This window comes from Bos indicus x Bos taurus, chromosome 29 (genome assembly GCF_003369695.1).
Source record: "Bos indicus x Bos taurus breed Angus x Brahman F1 hybrid chromosome 29, Bos_hybrid_MaternalHap_v2.0, whole genome shotgun sequence".
In the NCBI taxonomy this organism is placed as follows: Eukaryota; Metazoa; Chordata; class Mammalia; order Artiodactyla; family Bovidae; genus Bos; species Bos indicus x Bos taurus.
In genome coordinates this window covers 27866556-27885994 of record NC_040104.1, presented here as the reverse complement: position 1 = coordinate 27885994, position 19439 = coordinate 27866556, and the positions used below count along the sequence as shown (strand labels likewise).

Sequence of the window (19439 nt, the reverse complement as noted above, 5' to 3'; positions counted from 1 at the left end):
TCTGGGACTCAAACCCATAGCTGTCAGACTCTAATTACTGAATTATTCAGTAGGAACCCTGAACTGGTTTTAGGAGATCCTCAAGAACTATACCATCCAGAGGCAATAAATACTGCTAATTCATTAACAGTGTGGAGACACCCCATTGAGATCTGGGTCGTTTAGAAAAGTTGTGAATAGATGAGCCACTGAGGAGGAACAAGTGAGCAACGAGGGCAATCCTGAGCCAATTAGACTGCCCCCAGATCCTGGGGCCAACGTTGAAAGAAAAGGAAATAATTCTTAAAGGATGCCTTGCCTAATCAAAAACTCACCTCCTTAATGACTAGCAGCAATTTTGCTCACACAAGAAAACATCTTGAGGCTACAGTTGAGGTATGGCATGAATTCTGATGAAAGACACCATATATTTTGCTGTTTTTCATTGACAGTCAAGTATGGAAGAAAAACAAATCCAGTAGCCCTCGTTGACATTCAGAGCTCTGGTGACCTTAGCATCTCAAACAGATTGCTATACATCCCTTGTTGGAGTCCTTTTCCTGAACTTATTCCTTCACAAGCCAGCAAATTTCATCTTTGAATAACTCTTTCAGAAATGTCTTCATTAAATGGAAATAAAATATATTATTTAGAAACTTCTACTTAGGTACCAGTTCTGAAATCACTCAAGGAAAGTCTGCTTGATTTTTCTTATGACAATCTTTAAAGTATTTGTATTTGAAAACATTAGCCATTTGTCTATCAGGTCATTTGTCTTCTCCATTGATTAATCTACTGCCAAGCCCTTCAAATATCTTTCAGATGACAATGTTGATTTCAACATATTTTAACCAAAAGTCTGCTCGGCACCAGGGTTTTTTGCACACTGGTGCTATAAATGTTGACAGTGACTTAAAGACACTGTCCTCATGAAAGTGATGTGGAGGAACACAGCAGTATATAGAAAACTGGCAGTAGGCTACTAATTGTAGGCGTGACTCCTACCGCAGGTGAGAATAACAGTATAAGTTAACTTACTCTTCACACTAAAATCCATCTTAATTGTAGGCATTTTTTTAAGAATTAGGGAACTAAGCTGCACACAAAAAAGTGATTATAAGTGGCATTTCCCCCTTAAGTACTCAAAGTAAAAATGTGCTCAGAGACATAAAATCAATTTTACTGCTATTATTTTATGTGTGAGTGTGTGAGTGTGTGTGTGTGTGTGTGTGTGTGTGTATATATATATATATACAAAGTTTTTCAGAGTTCTTTTTCACAAGTCATGTCATATAATTGCAGGATGGAAATAGTTATTTTCAGTCTACAAAAGAAGGACTAAGTTACAGAGATGGCTAAGTGGTCACACCGCTGGTATGTCTTAGAGCAAAGACTGTGTTGGGTCTTACAACAGGTATACTACAGCTCTTTCCACTAAACTGTGCCAACTCAATTCCTAAAGTCTTCTTTAAGCATACTAGAGTAGTCTGTGGTTTTATCTACTTTCAACTAATTTGCCCTCTAGACATTGTAATTCTTTTTCAAGGATAAAATCTTGTATGGTCCCTTTTCAGCATTTTTAGTTGAAATTCAGAGAATATGGTATAATTAGTTTGCTAGAACTTTAAAACTCTAGTGACTTTAATAACAATCAGAAACAATGACCTATCTTCCCTTACTGACTATATGCACTATATTGGTATAAAACTTGGCTTTATAGCCACAGTGCAAAGTGGAAGATGTTAAGGAATTCCAATCATACTTCTAGAAACTAGTTCATTATAAGATTTTTTTTATCTTTGTTCTACCAATTGTAGCCTCAGTCAAAACACTGACTTAATGAATAATTATTCCTCCTTTGACATTTGTGGAAATGATCCTAAATTATGCTATCTAGATTCCAAGTCAACTACATCAGACCTTAATTACTTCTTCATTACTCCTGGGTAACATGTATGACCCTATGGTGCTCCTGCCTAGAAGCCTCTCTCATCTTCCTAGTCTTTTTCCTCTAATTCTTCCCAACAAAAAGTAGCAATGAATGCAGGAGTCGGGTCACACATGTTTGAAATTAAACTCTTCCAATTAATTGGTGATTATGTACTGGTCATTTTGTACATTACACTGTGTATCCTTGGTCACGTTATTTACTCTTTCTGACCTTCAATTATCAACTGTATAAAACCATATCCACCTACTCTATAGTCTTTTGAAGGTAGAAACATAGATAACATAATAAGTACTTAAAAATATTTGTTTATTTAATGAAGATAAATGATTAAGAACAACGGCAAGCCCTACCTCCTCAGTTAAGTATCTTCCAATATCATTACAGTTTAGAGTGATTATTCACCCTCTCTGAACACTCATTGCAATGATAGTTAATAGTACATGGTTTACTGTATAGATATATGCTATCTTGGAACAATACTAAAGTGATATTTTTTGCATTATTCTCACTCCTATATTTTTGCTGAAAGTAACAAAACAGTATCTTATACTTCTCTCATCACATTTATAATCTGGTTTGTAAGTCTGGAGATACAGATAGAGAGTAAATTGATGATAGCTAGCTAGCTCATCACTTATATAATCATAAAAATAAAACTCAGGTTTCTTTGAACTCAATTCTGATTTTCATATAGCTCACCAGGACTATTGCATTAGCCTCCTAGCTGGTCTATACTGACTCCAGCTACTTTTCACTCTAATTCAGTGATTTTTTGATTGTGGGCAAAATATAAATGTTTGGAGAGCTTTCCAGTCCAGGTTCGATGCACGATACTGGATGCTTGGGGCTAGTGCACTGGGATGACCCAGAGGGATGGTATGGGGAGGGAGGAGGGAGGAGGGTTCAGGATGGGGAACACATGTATACCTGTGGCGGATTCATTTTGATATTTGGCAAAACTAATACAATTATGTAAAATTTAAAAATAAAATAAAATTAAAAAAAAAATAAAAGTACTGATGTTTTCTAGTGGTGGTTCACCACTAGAAATGGGCTTAATTGGTGTAATTTAGGATCTAGACATCTGGGCTCTGTTCTGCCAGAGAATCATTGCTGTAAATACCTCTACAGGGTAGGGGTGTTGTATTAAAAACCAAACCTGTTCATGTCATTTCTCTGCCACATCTCCATGGATCTCTGATGCTTCTAATAGAACATTCAATCTCCTAGTATACACATAACCCTTGATTTGGCACTTCAGTTGTTACCTTCTGTCCCTTCCCCTTTCTCTTCAAAAGCAATGGGTGACCCACAAACAGGCCATGATGTTTCCTCTGGCTGTGTCTTGGAACATGCCTTTTCTAATTATGGGATTCCTCCTCTGCCCCTCCTTATCTCTGTTTCTTAGTGTACATGTAATGGGTGGGGTGTAAATTAATTGAAAAGGTAAACTTTTCCCTTTCCTGTGTGCTATCTTTACTCTCATGCATTCTTCAAAATCCAGATCAAGCATCACCATCCCTCATTCTGTAGGACGGTCACTACTGGCATTTTAGTTTCTCTGTACCTTGCTCTGTATCCTTGCATTCATCTCTTTGGAGTTATATGTTTAATATATCCATGGTTCCATAGGTAGATGGTGAACTCATTAAGGGCAAAAACTAAATCTTTTTCCTTTTTCTCATTAGGAAGTGCAAAAGAATATACTTTGGATGTGCAATGTATTTATTTAACTTCCAGGCAAGAGTACTGGAGTGGGTTGCCATTTCCTCCTCCAGGGGATCTTTCCAACACAGGGATTGAATCTGCATCTCCTACATTGGCAGTCGAATTCTTTACCACCTCACCACCTGGGAAGTCCATTTAACTTACCTAAATCCAGGAATTTTACAGACCAATATGACTATAAAAGACTGCTTCGCCAAAAGTTAGTGTTTGGGGTGTTCGATAAGCATGAGGCATAACCACAACCCTTCTCTTCAGGGAACGCATCTTATTGTTGACTTTTCATCTGGGAAAGGTCTTGGGTCTAGTTCAAAATACAATAATACAGAAAGCAGTAACCACACTGAAATAGGAAAGCCACCTTTCCTCTTCCCTCCATATCCCAGTTTCCTTTCAAATGCTTAAGGGAACAATGGCAGAGAAAGACCCATCAACAAATCACCCCAGGAACTGTCTGGAAGATTAATTTCAACAGATCTACAATGGCAACAAAAGGATCTTTAACTTATGGTCTCCTCAAAAATACTCTCTAAATTGGCAGTTAATGCCCGGCTAGAACATGCTTTTTTAACATTTGGTTATTTTGCATTTAAGAAAGTTACAAACATATTGGCAGTGTTTTCCTCTCGTAAATTAAGAAACCTGAGCAAAAAGATGAACACACCTAGGGGTTCACAATAAAAGCAGGGTGCAAAACCTGGATTTGCTTTCACTGCTCCAGAATGAAAGGATTTCACAGTTGAATATAGGACCATATTGCCTACAGAGTTCCATGTAATTGCTTTACTTATGACACAGAAATCTAATTCTGCTTCCATGCAATTTAACAGATTTATGGAAAGCCAGATGTTAGCAATTATGGAAACTGACATTATTCATATTCTTGGTAATACAGACCTGTTTGCTCTGCACAAAGCCAACTTAATCTATTATACATATCCCAAGGCATCCAAAGGAAAGAGGCACCCTATTTACATATTGCAACTGTTGTTCTCTGCTGAGCAAACACAAAGACAGTCACCCATGATACTTACCCAAATCATCAGACAGGCCTCCAATGACAAAGAGGCAATGAAATGAAAATCAGGCAAAATATTCCATACACAAATCTATAATCATTAAAATGTACTTGTGTTTTTTTTTCCTTATTCTAAGTAATGTCTGTCTGTGATTTCCTTTTGTTTCTCCCTGTAAATTCATTATTTAAAATGCTCCATGCTGAAACTCCAATACTTTGGCCACCTGATGCGAAGAGCTGACTCATTTGAAAAGACCCTGATGCTGGGAAAGATTGAGGGCAGGAGAAGGGGATGACAGAGGATGAGATGGTTGGATGGCATCACTGACTTGATGGACATGGGTTTGGGTGGACTCCGGGAGTTGGTGATGGACAGGGAGGCCTGGCGTGCTGCGATTCATGGGGTCGCAAAGAGTTGGACACGACTGAGCAACTGAACTGAACTGAATGCTAGTATGAGAACATTTTTAATAAAATCCCATGGCTAAGCCTACATTAGAACTAATTTTCCTGCATTGACAGTTTCATAATTTCTGAAAGTTGTTATTATTGTACTTAATTTTGCTTTAAAAAATCTAGTTGTGCCTAGACAGTCTGCTTTGTTCTTTAATTTGAAGTTCTTATGTTACCTGCACTTGGGGAAAAAAAAAAAAAAAAAAACTCTTCAGAGACGTTTATATCCGTAGCAATCAAACCAATCCTAAACTAGCCCCAAACAATTTTCCTGGCTTTCCAAAAAAAAAAAAAAAGGCTCTGTGGAAGTTTTAATAGTATAACAACTGTAATGGTACCTGCTTCAGGAGCTGAAACTTTACAAGTTGATTTCAGAGATCAAGGGAAATATTTTTTTCCAATGGTTTGGTAGCATTAAGTCAGAGGAATGACCTTTGTCATTACCCTGTCTTCTTCCTTGAATAACTACTGCAATGCATTTTGACTTACTTTCAAATTCCAAACAGGTGATGTGTCAGAAAACACATCTGATGTGTCAGAAAACAAAATTTAACCTGGGGTTTGAATAGCCAGCTGTGTGTGTTCTGACTTGGAAATCGTTACCAGACATTAGTAGTTTGGAAATGAGAACGGAGCTTGAGGGCTTATTAGTGATAGACAAGATAGAGCGCAGAAGCCTCTCCCATAGCAAAAGCAGCACCGCTTCTCTTGCAGTGGCAGAGAGAAAGCTACCAGGGAAAATGTAAACACTGCACATCAGCAAAATAAGGAAAGAAAACTGAGGAAATCTGAGGTCTGAGATGGTCTGCAAAATATAAGGCTAATGAGATTTAAGCATAGGAAGTTTCAGGCCCAGACAAGAGAAGCGACCGCCATGTTCCCTGTGTGCCAGTCACATCATACTTTGATAACATGTTCCCCATAGAGCTCAGACTATTAAGAGTGGTGCTGAGATACTCGGGACACATCAGAAGAGAGAACACCAGCATAGCAACGGGCTCCAACTCATCTCAATTGAATGAAACGAGGTGTTCAGCCTGAAATGTAAAGACAGAAAGAAGATATCGTTGAGCTATAATTTTGCCTATTTGAGATGCTATCATGTGTCTCTTAAGAAGTTCCGATGTCCCTCCAGCGTTAACTCTTCAATCTCTATAGTTCCAGTCTCTAACCTTTCTTGAGATAGAGAAAAAAAAAAAAAAAACTGTCACTATGGTATTTCTTATTGCTCAGTGTGTAATTGCATTATTCTCTAATGAGGCTCCCTCTTTTCCTTTAACTGAGCTGACTCTATGAGGAGAAAAAAAGAACATCTTGTGATGACTCACTCTTTTAAATCCAGGTCTTGTTCCTGGTGTTTACAACCAGCAGCAAGCTTCCATGTGACCCTCTTCAAAGCCTAAACCTGAAGGTTCCCATGACCATTAGTTTGCAAAAGCATTGCTCTTTACTTAAATATTGTTATTGATGATTTTAATTTGAGCTCTCTCCTGATCCTTGTGGGATATGATGTTGCCTTATTCATCCTCTTACCTCTTCATTCATCCAATCGCTAACAATCAGTCGTTAATCATTCAACTAATTACACATATCATATTCGTTGAGCGTCTTCTCTGTCCTAGACGGAGTATTAGAGACTGGGATAAAACGGGCAAAGGATACAGACATAGGTCTGTAAGTATAAACCTTACAGTCTTTTCCCAGTTTTAAAGTTATTACCATTTTCCAAAGTTCCATCTCTGGTCTTTTGTTCTCTTTCTCCTCAGTGGACGCAGTATAAGACACCAATTTAAAGCTTAAGTGTTGAAATTCAGCATCAGTACGTGCAAGTTAACATGACCTGTTGTCCCCATTGTGCCTGGGACTGGGAGTGGACAGCGTCTCTGAGATAGGTGACTTTTGGTGATAAAACTGGGAAAGTTCTAGGCAAAGGGGGACACATAAGCCAACTGCACCCCACTCCCATCCCTACAATTTACCCAACACCTGGAAAATTTATCTAACATCTCTGAGCCTTGGTCTCATCATTTGAAAAGGGTGGGTACAAAAATACACCCTGGGATAACTGGTAATTTGAGTAAGAAGGTAATACAATGCTTACCATTTAGTAATTGTTCAGAAATGACTAGCTGCTATTCTTGTTTGTATTATTTTTTTCTCTCCTGGAGTTTATCTCATGGATTCCACTAGCCTAATAAACCTGAGCTCTTACTATGCAGCCAGCTCACAACTTCATCTGTTTACTGAGGGATTTCTACTTGAATTCTGAACTCTCACATAAATTCTCATGGATTTGATCAGTACTTTGGCCAGCCAAACCCAGAAATGCTAGCACTCCAAGTTCTTTCTGAGCCCTAATCAAAAATGTGTTGTATTAGGTGACTAATATCAAAAGAATATAGTTTTCTGACACTCTATAAACTCCCATGGTCACTGACTACATTTTATTTTTTACAGAGTGTGCAAATTTGGGTGTTCTACTGCATATGAAGAAAACAGTTCCTTCTAGGTAGGAAAACAAGAGTAGAATACAAGCAGAGTAACCTTCTAAATTAACCAAAGTAGCCTGCTTTCTGCCATGAACAAATCACGCTTCTTTAACTAGTGATTACATCTGTTTAAAATCAATACAATTCTGACCAGTGGGGAGAATAAATAAAAAATCTATAACTATTGAAATACTTACTAACCAAAGAGAATTTTACTGCAATGAGAGGCTACAGTATTGATGCTGACAACCCTAGATTTATATGTTTTTACACATCTGCTTCTAGGTGGGAGGGAGGGTTGTGATAGAGCTGAATTTGATGCCAGCAGTAGAACAGTGATGTTTTTACAGATTACTAAAACGCCTAACACTGGTCTGTATACATTCTATTGTTATATTTATTGTGTGGCTTAATCTCCTTAACAAAATTTCACCCTCAACTGAAAAGAATAAACTGCATGCCCTTGACTTTTATGTTACCAGTATGTCCTTTATGTTACCTTGTATGATTAGCTGGGAACATACTTTTCTATCTTCCTTATTCATTCAGGAGTAATATTCTGGTCTTACTTATCTTTGTGTTTTCCACAGCACCTTTTAGACTGTCTCTCCTCTACTTAAATGTGCATACACAGGTTTTACCTTTGAATCTGATGGAACAACCCTTGTCCTTTGGGGGTCTCAGTTTTCTCTTTAATAAACTATAGGATTTGTGTAAAATACTTTCTATGCTCTTATCCATTTCATCTTTATATGATTACTTTTCACCTTCATAGGACTGAGCTTGTAACTCCAGTGTTAGAATATGACTGGTGACAGATGGAGAACAGGATGAAATGAATGGAAGAACCCAGTTTCAGGATTAAAAAAAGGACTTCTTAGAATTAAATCATTTTCTTGGACATTTACTGTTTATTGAAATATCCCTTGCCTCTTCTAATGAACATGTGCAAGCAGGTGCTGAAGAGAAAAATAATGAAGGGAACAGCATGGTTTTCCTGTTTCATTGGCAAGGTTACCTTTAGTGACAAATATGCGTGGGGAATCCAGCCAGGGTGAAAACCAAAACTAACTCTCTACTTTAACAAATCATTCTCTCAAGAAAGCTGACAGATGAGAAATAATTTCTTATCTCTTCTATGCCAAGAAAAAGCCCTAGGCACCGAGAGGTTACAAAGTAATTTCATCTACCATCAGAAACATTCTGCAACTTACACAGAAATCAATGGCCAAAACCCATTATCAATAGTACAGTTCTCACCAAATAAGGTCTCATCTAAATAAGAGCCTCAGGCTATGGCCCTAAGAATTCAAAGACCATCCATGTCTTTCACTTCTCCTTTCACTCCTCTCTTTATTATGGATCCTGCCTTCTAGGAAGTCTTCCCTGGTGGCTCAGCGGTAGCAGGAGATGTAAGAGACATGGCTTCTATCCCTGGGTCGGGAAGATCCCCTGGAGAGGGAAATGGGAACCCACTCCAGGATTCTTGCGTAGAAAATCCCATGGACACGGGAGCCTGGCGGGCTTCAGTCCATGGTGTCGCAAAAAGTGGGACACAACTGAGCATGCATGCAGGACTTCCAGGGATGGGTGAAAGCTTTTCTAAAAGCTTTGTTCCAGTGGAGGGAGAGTTACAACACTGACCTAGGACAGCAACCTGGGCCACCATGCCAAGAAGAGCAATATCCACAGAGAAGACTAACACATGATAAACAAATCTTAATGTGATGTCACGGTGTCTTTTTTTGGATGAGTCCTTCTCTTGCATCTTCTTTCTCTCTTCATATTTCTTCTCCTAATAAACGTATTGGTAAAAATAGATTGGGCTTCCTGTTTTGAAGGGATATCCTCTGGAAAGACCTAGAGGGCTTTTGGGAGAGTCAAGGAAAAAATAAAGCAAAGAGTAGGCAACTTGAACCCACCCTGCCCTAGACTTTTGAGAGGCAAGTTCTGTTTATTTTGAATTTGTCATTCTGTGTTTTTCTTTTTTTTTTTTTTAACCTCACAGGAGGCAAAACCATAAAAGCCAAAACTAAGTTGGTTTCTGTGGAGCCCTATAACAAGGTCACTGGACAAAAATATCTGGAACTAACTGACCAAGCCGTATGGCAAGGACACAAGCCTCTGGATCTAACCCTGACCCCACATTAGGTAAAATACCCACCTAACCAGTTACCTAATGCTGCACTTCCAGGAGGAATTTTCTCTGTCTTGAGGCTATAAAAATTGGCTGCTGCTACCTGCAAAAGGGATCAGCTCTCCCCTGAGCCAGCCCACTGTTTTCACAGCATCTCCCACTCTAATAAACTTTATTCTCCTCTCGATCTGCCTTGTATCTGAAAATTCTTTTCCAACCTGCACAAAGACCTCAAATAGTTTCCGGAGAAAAAGCAAAGGAAGCCACACAGAGTCTCTCCTTGAGCAAACTCTAGTCAGGCTCCTCTGACTAGAGCCCTTTTCTTGATTAGGCCTCAGCCTGGGTCTATAAACTGCTGACTCTTAGCACAAATAATTCTGTCCTGCCATGTTAAAAAAAATTCATAAACTCTAGCATAGATTCTAACAGCTCAAGGTAGCATCCCTAAAGTAAGGAATCTAGCCCCTTTAAGTTCCCTCATGGGGAAGCACAAGACTGCCGAAAGAATTTTCCAGTTGTCCCAGCCAACATCTGCATGAAGACAGGCCCCCGTCTCCCCTCCTACTCTCTCTAGGTGAATAGAGATCTAACTGCAGTAAAAGCTGGTGAACAGACCCAGATGGGATTTGTATGGACCAACACCCTCTTTCTGCTTTTTATAAACTTCTACTTCCCTGATTCTCCTCAAGCCCCTACTTTTCTTCTTCAGACTTGCTCATTTTCCTTTTAGAATGCTCAATCCCCTCTACACAAATCAAAGTTGAGTTCAGTTCATGGTGGACCCCCTTCTCTACTGCTGTAGTTTATTACTGATTAAAATCTGTCCTTGCTACTCGAGTCTGATTTTATTTATCTTTGACATGGCTCAGGCTGCTCGAGTATAAACAAAAGGAATTCTTACAGTTCATCTGTGGTCCAGCTCAGCTCCTCAGAGTAAGCAGCAGTTAGGTAGGGGTCAATGTCCTCGTTAATAATAGACATGGTTTCTCGGAGAGTCCTTTTATTAATTCACTTATTCAACAAATATTTATTGTGTACATATGATATGCTGCACACTATTCTAGGAACTGGGAATACTACTGCAAACAAAACAGACAAAATTCCTGCTTGTGGGAAGGTTAATTTTAATGGAGCAGTCAAACAGTGAATAATTCTTTACATGTATCTTTTTTAGCAACCTGCAGATGCTTTGGTATTTCAACCATGACTCACTTTATTGTCATGATTAACATGTCTTTGTGAAACAGATTTCTATCCTTTTATTATGTATAATGATAATACCTTAATATATGTCATTGTTGAGTCACTAAGTCATATCCAACTGTTTTATACCCCCATGGACTGTACCCTAACAGGCCCCTCTGTTCATGGGATTTCCTAGGCAAGACTACTGGAGTGGGTTTCCATCTCCTCCAGGGGATCTTTTCAACCCAGGGATCGAACCTACATCTCCTGCATTGGCAGGTAGATTCTTTACCATTGAGCCACCAGGGAAACCCTTTATTATATATAATAACAATAATTTATCATATTCTTATACCTTTACTCCTTAGATTTTTCAGAATCCTTTCAAATCAGGATCTACTTTGTCCTTTCAAAAAACTTAGCACTACCATCACTTTTCCTCAAAAGAACCAAGCAGAGAGTCAAATGATTATTCCTAAATGTTTCTACCAAGTTTATCTCCATGATAAGAAAGAACGAACACTCACTTCTCTGAATCTTGGCCACATATAAAGGGGAAAATATGGGTGTGAAATGTATTTGAGCCTTGATGTTTTCTGTTTTAAAAACTGTTTTTCCTGCTATTTTTTCAATCCAGCCATTTGGTCAGGATTGTTATGGCAGGAGGAGAAGGGGACGACAGAGGATGAGATGGCTGGATGGCATCACCGACTCGATGGACGTGAGTTTGAGTGAACTCCGGGAGTTGGTGATGGACAGGGAGGCCTGGTGTGCTGTGATTCATGGGGTCACAAAGAGTCAGACACGACTGAGCAACTGAACTGAACTGAACTGAACTGTTATGACAGAAAAAATCATTTTGCCCTCAAACCATGGGTAAAGTAAGATTCTTCTTCTAGCTTTGTGTAATCTTTCAGCAATACCTGTACCTCACTATAAGAAATATAGGAACATGGCTAGAGCTTAGAGCTAGTATATTTCTGAGTTTGGACACAAATAGAGGCATCTTGACTTCGAGTCAGGCTTATCCCTCATTATCACACAACGGCAGGCTCCCAAGTCCACAGAGAACGAACTTTCTGCAAAGACCTAATGGAAAATCTCCAACATAGCAGCCAGTACATAGACTGTCCAAATATTAACTGGTGCTCATTATATGTAAAGGCTTCCCAGGTAGCTTAGTGCTAAAGAATCTGCCTGCCAATGCAGGAGACATGGGTATGATCCATGGGTAGGGAGAAGGAAATGGCAACCCACTCCAGTATTCTTGGCTGGAAAATCTCATGGACAGAGGAGCCTGGGGAGCTATCGTCCAAAAGGTCGCAAGAGTTGTACATGACTTAGTGACTGAGCATGCACACACTACATGTAAAAGGTAATACTAAAACAACAAAAGCAAGATCCATCTTTAAAAAACATTGCAACTAATTGGAGTAGATTGAATGCTCACTGTCCACCCTTATGTAACTGATTGACTCATTTACATTTCTACTGCTTGGACTATTACAGTAGCAAGTTTCTGTTTTCCCTGCCTAGGTCTTTTCAAAGAGAAATTAGATTACTAGATCACACCACTCTCTCACTATCTCAAGGGCTCTTTAGTAGGAAAATGCCCCAGTTTGAGTTGCTTCAAGGTAATATATCTAGGAATTGGCAGAAAACTGAATTTAATCTATATTTTATTTATATGAATCCCAAAACTAACTGCTTTAAACAACAGAATGGGAAAGACTAGGGATCTCTTCAAGAAATCAGAGATACCAAAGGAACTTTTCATGCAAAGATGAGCTCAATAAAGGACAGAAATGGTATGGACCTAACAGAAGCAGAAGATATTAAGAAGAGATGGCAAGAATACACTGAAGAACTGTACAAAAAAGATCTTCATGACCCAGATAATCACGATGGTGTGATCACTGACCTAGAGCCAGACATCCTGGAATGTGAAGTCAAGTGGGCCTTAGAAAGCATCACTACGAACAAAGCTAGTGGAGGTGATGGAATTCCAGTTGAGCTATTTCAAATCCTGAAAGAGGATGCTGTGAAAGTGCTGCACTCAATATGCCAGCAAATTTGGAAAACTCAGCAGTGGCCACAGAACTGGAAAAGGCCAGTATTCATTCCAATCCCAAAGAAAGGCAATGCCAAAGAATGCTCAAACTACCGCACAATTGCACTCATCTCACACGCTAGTAAAGTAATGCTCAAATTTCTCCAAGCCAGGCTTCAGCAATATGTGAACCATGAACTTCTTGATGTTCAAGCTGGTTTTAGAAAAGGCAGAGGAACCAGAGATCAAATTGCCAACATCCGCTGGATCATAGAAAAAGCAAGAGAGTTCCAGAAAAACATCTATTTCTGCTTTATTGACTATGCCAAAGCCTTTGACTGTGTGGATCACAATAAACTGTGGAAAATTCTGAAAGGAATACCAGACCACCTGATCTGCCTCTTGAGAAATTTGTATGCAGGTCAGGAAGCAACAGTTAGAACTAGACATGGAACAACAGACTGGTTCCAAATAGGAAAAGGAGTACGTCAAGGCTGTATATTGTCACCCTGTTTATTTAACTTCTATGCAGAGTACATCATGAGAAACGCTGGACTGGAAGAAACACAAGCTGGAATCAAGATTGCCACGAGAAATATCAATAACCTCAGATATGCAGATGACACCACCCTTATGGCAGAAAGTGAAGAGGAACTCAAAGCCTCTTGATGAAAGTGAAAGTGGAGAGTGAAAAAGTTGGCTTAAAGCTCAACATTCAGAGAATGAAGATCATGGCATCCGGTCCCACCACTTCATGGGAAATAGATGGGGAAACAGTGGAAACAGTGTCAGACTTTATTTTTCTGGGCTCCAGAATCACTGCAGATGGTGACTGCAGCCATGAAATTAAAAGACTCTTACTCCTCGGAAGGAAAGTTATGACCAACCTAGATAGCATGTTCAAAAGCAGAGACATTACTTTGCCAACAAAGGTTCATCTAGTCAAGGCTATGGTTTTTCCTGTGGTCATGTATGGATGTGAGAGTTGGACTGTGAAGAAGGCTGAGCACTGAAGAATTGATGCTTTTGAACTGTGGTGTTGGAGAAGACTCCTGAGAGTCCCTTGGACTGCAAGGAGATCCAACCAGTCCATTCTAAAGGAGATCAGCCCTGGGGTTTCTTTGGAAGGAGTGATGCTAAAGCTGAAACTCCAGTACTTGGCCACCTCATGCGAAGAGTTGACTCATTGGAAAAGACTCTGATGCTGGGAGGGATTGGGGGCAGGAGGAGAAGGGGACGACAGAGGATGAGATGGCTGAATGGCATCACTGACTCAATGGACGTGAGTCTGAGTGAACTCTGGGAGTTGGTGATGGACAGGGAGGCCTGGTGTGCTGCGATTCATGGGGTCGCAAAGAGTTGGACAGGACTGAGCGACTGATCTGATCTGATCAATTTCTCAGTTGAGAAATTATTACTCATTGTGTGGCAGAGAACACACCTCTGTTCTCACGTTTCCCTTCTATAAAATGAGACATCATACCAAACCTGGAGAGTTGTTGTGAGAACTACAGGACAAATGTTAGCACACAGGAGCTGCTTGGTAATGATCATGATCAAAAAATCAGCTGATTTTGATGGCCTCACTTTTTCAGCAAACATTCCAAGCAAAAGGAACAGGAGGAGCAAAATTGCACAGGTGCAGATAATCACAATGATACATGTATGATAGAGAGTTTGAAACTGTGGGATATGCTATTTACATAGCTATATTTTATATTAAAAAGAGTTACTAAAAAGTATCAGAGTTTTCACCACAAAATAAGTGCTTCAGAGACAACTGTTAGAGACACTAATATTTATGAAATAGAATTCAAAACTTTCAACCCCTTATCTTAGAATACAAGCCCCTTCATACTCTGGTCTCCACCTGTTTCCAGGGCTCCTTTCTTGCCTTTCCTCACCTATAACATGCCCATATATATATATATATATATATATATATATATATATATATATATATATAATGTACTTCATCCATATTGAAAATCTCACCATCCTTTTGAACAGAATTAGGTCTCTTCCATGATCCTGTTCCCCATCCGACTAGTATCCCTGCCTGGAATCCTTACCTTAATATCTACTTTGCCTGGAAAACTTCCTTCTCATCCTAAGATCCAGTGAAAAAGATAACATTTTCTGTGAAAATCCCCACACATATTGCTATCTCCACATGCTGCAACCCTAACAGGAGTTCCATTTTTCCTTCAGTCACTCTATCTTTCTATCTATGATAAACAGCTTTTTGTTGTACGGAAATGTGATAGAGATGTAGGGTTTACTACTACTTCTGAACACACAGATTATACTTCCCCGAACTCATGAATTCAGACTGGACTGTATATCTATTTCCAGCCAACAGCTTGTAAGCAAACATAATGTGTCACTTTCAGGTCAAATAATTTTAGCAAGACTCCCTCCAGTGCTTTTCCCTGCTATATCAATCAATTCCCATGATCTAGATGGCACACCTTCATCATGTGTAGAGAGTCTGTTAGTCTGTCCTGCTGAATGATGTCACAGAAGATATGTATCCATACCTACAGAGGACTTTTAAAAGAAATAAAGCTTTTGTTGTTTCCTTAATTTTTTTTAAATTTATGTATTTAATTGCCCTGCCTACCTCCTCTCTCCTCATTCCTGATGCTGTGCCTGAGACTTAACATGAGGACTGGCATAGAGCAGACCCTTTCAATATATGCTCTTTGAATAAGCGTATGCTGACAGTACTTTAGTGGGTTTGGGTACAATAGTTAAAATTCTCTGCTCGTAAACCCACAGATAGATATTTCACAGTGGCATGAATAACCCCAGACTAAAACAATTCAACATTCATTTTAAAGAAGTGGTACATGCTGATGTCTATGTTGCAGCATAGATAAGATCTTTGGCTCTAAGACATTCAAACCACACATTTCTGTAATGAAACAATTGCTCACACTGCACTTCAAGAAGCAAGAAGCTGACAACTACATGGAATTCAATTCCACACAGTGCTCAGAAACTGCGAAAGGAAGGCAGGTGACCCCCCCGGAGACTGAATTATAGATCTTCAGGTGGAAAGTCGGACTGGGAACACTGAGGCTGGATCCTGATGTTTCAACAGTGGTTTTTACATTGTTGGAGTCAGTGTTATTCGGAGACCCTCAGTGAAAATACGGTTCTGCTTCCTCCAAACGAGGCATGAACACACATATACACAAACTTGCCCACAGGTTCAGGGCATTCATGGACACCCTCTGAAGCCTTTCAGTGAAACAAAAGACAAACCGGTTTTCAAACTTGAGTGAACATCAGAATCCACTAAAGAGGGAGCATTAAAAAATAGATCACCATGCCCATTCCCAGGTTTGTCTATTCAGTAGGTCTGGAGTGGGGTAAAAAAATTTCATTTCTCACAACTTCCCAGCTGATGCTGATGAAACTGCTGGTCTAAGGGTCACACTTCTAGAACCTCTGCCCTAAGCGCCATGAAACTCAGCTTCCTGAGTTCACAGGAAGTAATGTTAGGAACTATTTTTAGAAACACTTTCCCCCTTAGTCACTCGATTATCACTCATTTGGCACTAACTCTTCAAGAAGACAGTAAAAAAAAAAAAAGTCATTTAAAACTCATCAAGAGGATTTTGCATGGTGTTAGCTTCAAGATCCTGTGCCAGAAAAATCAAAGGGCTTCTATTGTTGCTTGATCTTTCTAAATATGCCAAGTTCACATTGAAGGAAAAGACCTTACAGAAAACCCACAATTGCACTTTTTTAGGGGGAAAAAGTCAGTCATTTTCTCTGCATATCACACAACTGTTACTCTCTTGTATAGTCACTGCATGACCCCATCTCTGCCTCCAAGAAAGCCCTTCTCACAGCTCCCATCCGACTTGCTTCATTTTCGCAGAACTGCCATTGGGCTGATTCACACAGCACAGAATCGTCTTGGAGTGCCCCTGGAGACCTGTATCATCCTTCTTTATATCCCCTAAGCCTAAAGAGGCAGCTGGCTTCTAATTACTGCTTCTGAGTTGCTGTAGCCAGAGACATTGAACTACCAAGTCTTCATTTAACACAGTAGAAAAGAAAGCAATCTTCTAGATATTATTTAAAAAATTACTGGTTAGGTTATAATACATGAAAGACATAAAATATACTTATTCAAAGGAGAAAAAGGTGTCAAAAACATAAGGACTGGGACAATTTAGCTTTGGGACAAAACAGCTATGCCCCAATAAGCCTTTAGAAGATTACTCAATACATGACAGTTAACGTAAGATTACTCAATACATTGTTAATAATCACCGGAGAAGAAGAATGCAAGAGACATATAGTCAAATGATTGTCTTATAGCAACATTAATTAATAATAGAAATGAATAATAATATAAAAATTGCTGGTACTTAAAGAACAGTTATGTCCAAAAATGTTTCATTGCAGAACTGAGGGAAAAAAAACCCTCCCTACTTTGAACACATTATTCAATGATACTGAACAAATAGGTTTTCCAGAAACATTCCGTTCATTTCAGTCGCTCAGTCATGTCCGACTCTTTGCGACCCCATGAACCGCAGCATGCCAGGCCTCCCTGTCCATCACCAGTTCCCAGAGTTCACCCAAACTCATGTTCATTGAGTCGGTGATGCCATCCAACCATCTTATCCTCTGTCGTCCCCTTCTCCTCCTGCCCTCAATCCCTCCCAGTATCAGGGTCTTTTCCAATGAGTCAACTCTTCGCATGAGGTGGCCAAAGTCCAGAAACATTAGAGGAGGGTTATATTCATTCTTGAGTTTTCAGTTAGTATATTCTGCAAAGTGCCAAATTCCACAGGATGGTTAGAGGGGAAAAGGGTTTAAAGCCAGATAAATTCTGGACAATCTCAACATAAAGGCTCTGAAAAGACTTGCCGTTCATAAGCCACCTTGACTCTATATAATGTAGAATTTCCCAAATACATTTACGAGTAAACCCTCTGCTGAAAAATATCCCAGCATTAGTGTCCTAAGATCCAGACTCTGATAAATGCTCTGTTGAAAGCATCACCCCAGTCTGGTTTGAACAATTCATGTTAACTGCAGGGAAAAGGAAAAGCTTCGATTAGTGGCAATTACTTTGTTCTTGTTCTCTTTTGCCGGGTAGAAACCAGGCTCTAGTCAAAAATACAGGCCTGCAAAGCAGGGTTGTGCTTTCAGTGCAACCAGGAACAGGAAACTGTGAACATCCAGACCCCAGAAGCTGAGTAAAGTGCAAGCCAGCTCCAGCTCTTCAAGTATCCCTGCCTTTCTGGCTCTCAAGCTCTAGCTCTGTCTGTGACCTGATACCTTGCAGCAATACTGGAAATTGCCACAGCCTCCACCTCGCAGCATGGAAATGTACTGATGACTGATACACTCAGGTGACGTCTTTAATGACCATCACCCTAGATGTCTCTCTTTTGTACAGATAGGTGATGAACCTTAAGATACAATGGTGTGGAGTAAAATCTTATTTCCCCTGTACATACACATAAACTAAATTTAAAAATTATATTCATCTGTACCATTTTTCTAGATTCTGCATGTATACATTAACATACAATACTTGTTTTTCTCTTTCTGACTTACTTCATTCTCTATGCCAGACTCTACGCACATCCACATCTCTACAAATGACCCAGTTTCATTCCTTTTTATGGCTAAGGAACTTTGGCCACCTGATGTGAACAGCTGACTCATTTGAAAAAACCCTGATGCTGGGAAAGATTGAGGGCAGGAGGAGAAAGGGATGACAGAGGATGAGATGGGTGGATGGCATCACTGACTCGATGGACATGGGTTTGGGTGAACTCCGGGAACTGGTTATGGACAGGGAGGCCTGGCGTGCTGCGGTTCACAGGGTCACAAAGAGCCAGACACGACTGAGCGACTGAACTGAACTGAATAGCCCATAGTATATATTCCACATTTCTTTATCCATGGTGGGGAGACCCGAGAGGAAGGGGATATGTGTTTACATACAGCCAATTCACTTCATTGTTCAGTAGAAACTAACACAACATTGTAAAGCAATTATACTCCAACAAAAAAAATGAGAAATTATGGGGTTTATACCAGGTGTGTATCTATTAGCACACGGTGAAGTAGAAAATGAGGCAATTATCTGAATAATGATCACCACTGACACCTTAATTTAAACCTTTCACAAATCACCTACAATTAATATACAACTGACAGAGGCCTTTGAGGGAATAAAAAGAACATGGGCTCTTTCACACATGGCTGTGCTACTTGATCTATTTCCCCTCATTTGCTACCTATAAAGGATTTCTCAAAGTGAAATGATACACGGTTGGCATTCAATACATAAAAATATGGCTTTTATAGTACCATTTTTGCAGCAAGACTTTATTGGGCAATAAAGAAAGCAATATTCCTGTTGTTTAATATTTCAAAAATATTAAACATGTACACAGTTCTTAGTAAGGATA

General features: G+C 39.5%; 1 protein-coding gene across 3 annotated transcripts in view; it reads right to left on the bottom strand.

The window, feature by feature from the left end:
- The window catches only part of NELL1 (neural EGFL like 1), a 1041756-nt gene that overhangs the window by 46312 nt on the left and 976005 nt on the right, over positions 1-19439 (bottom strand). The gene's annotated exons all lie outside the window — the stretch shown is intronic.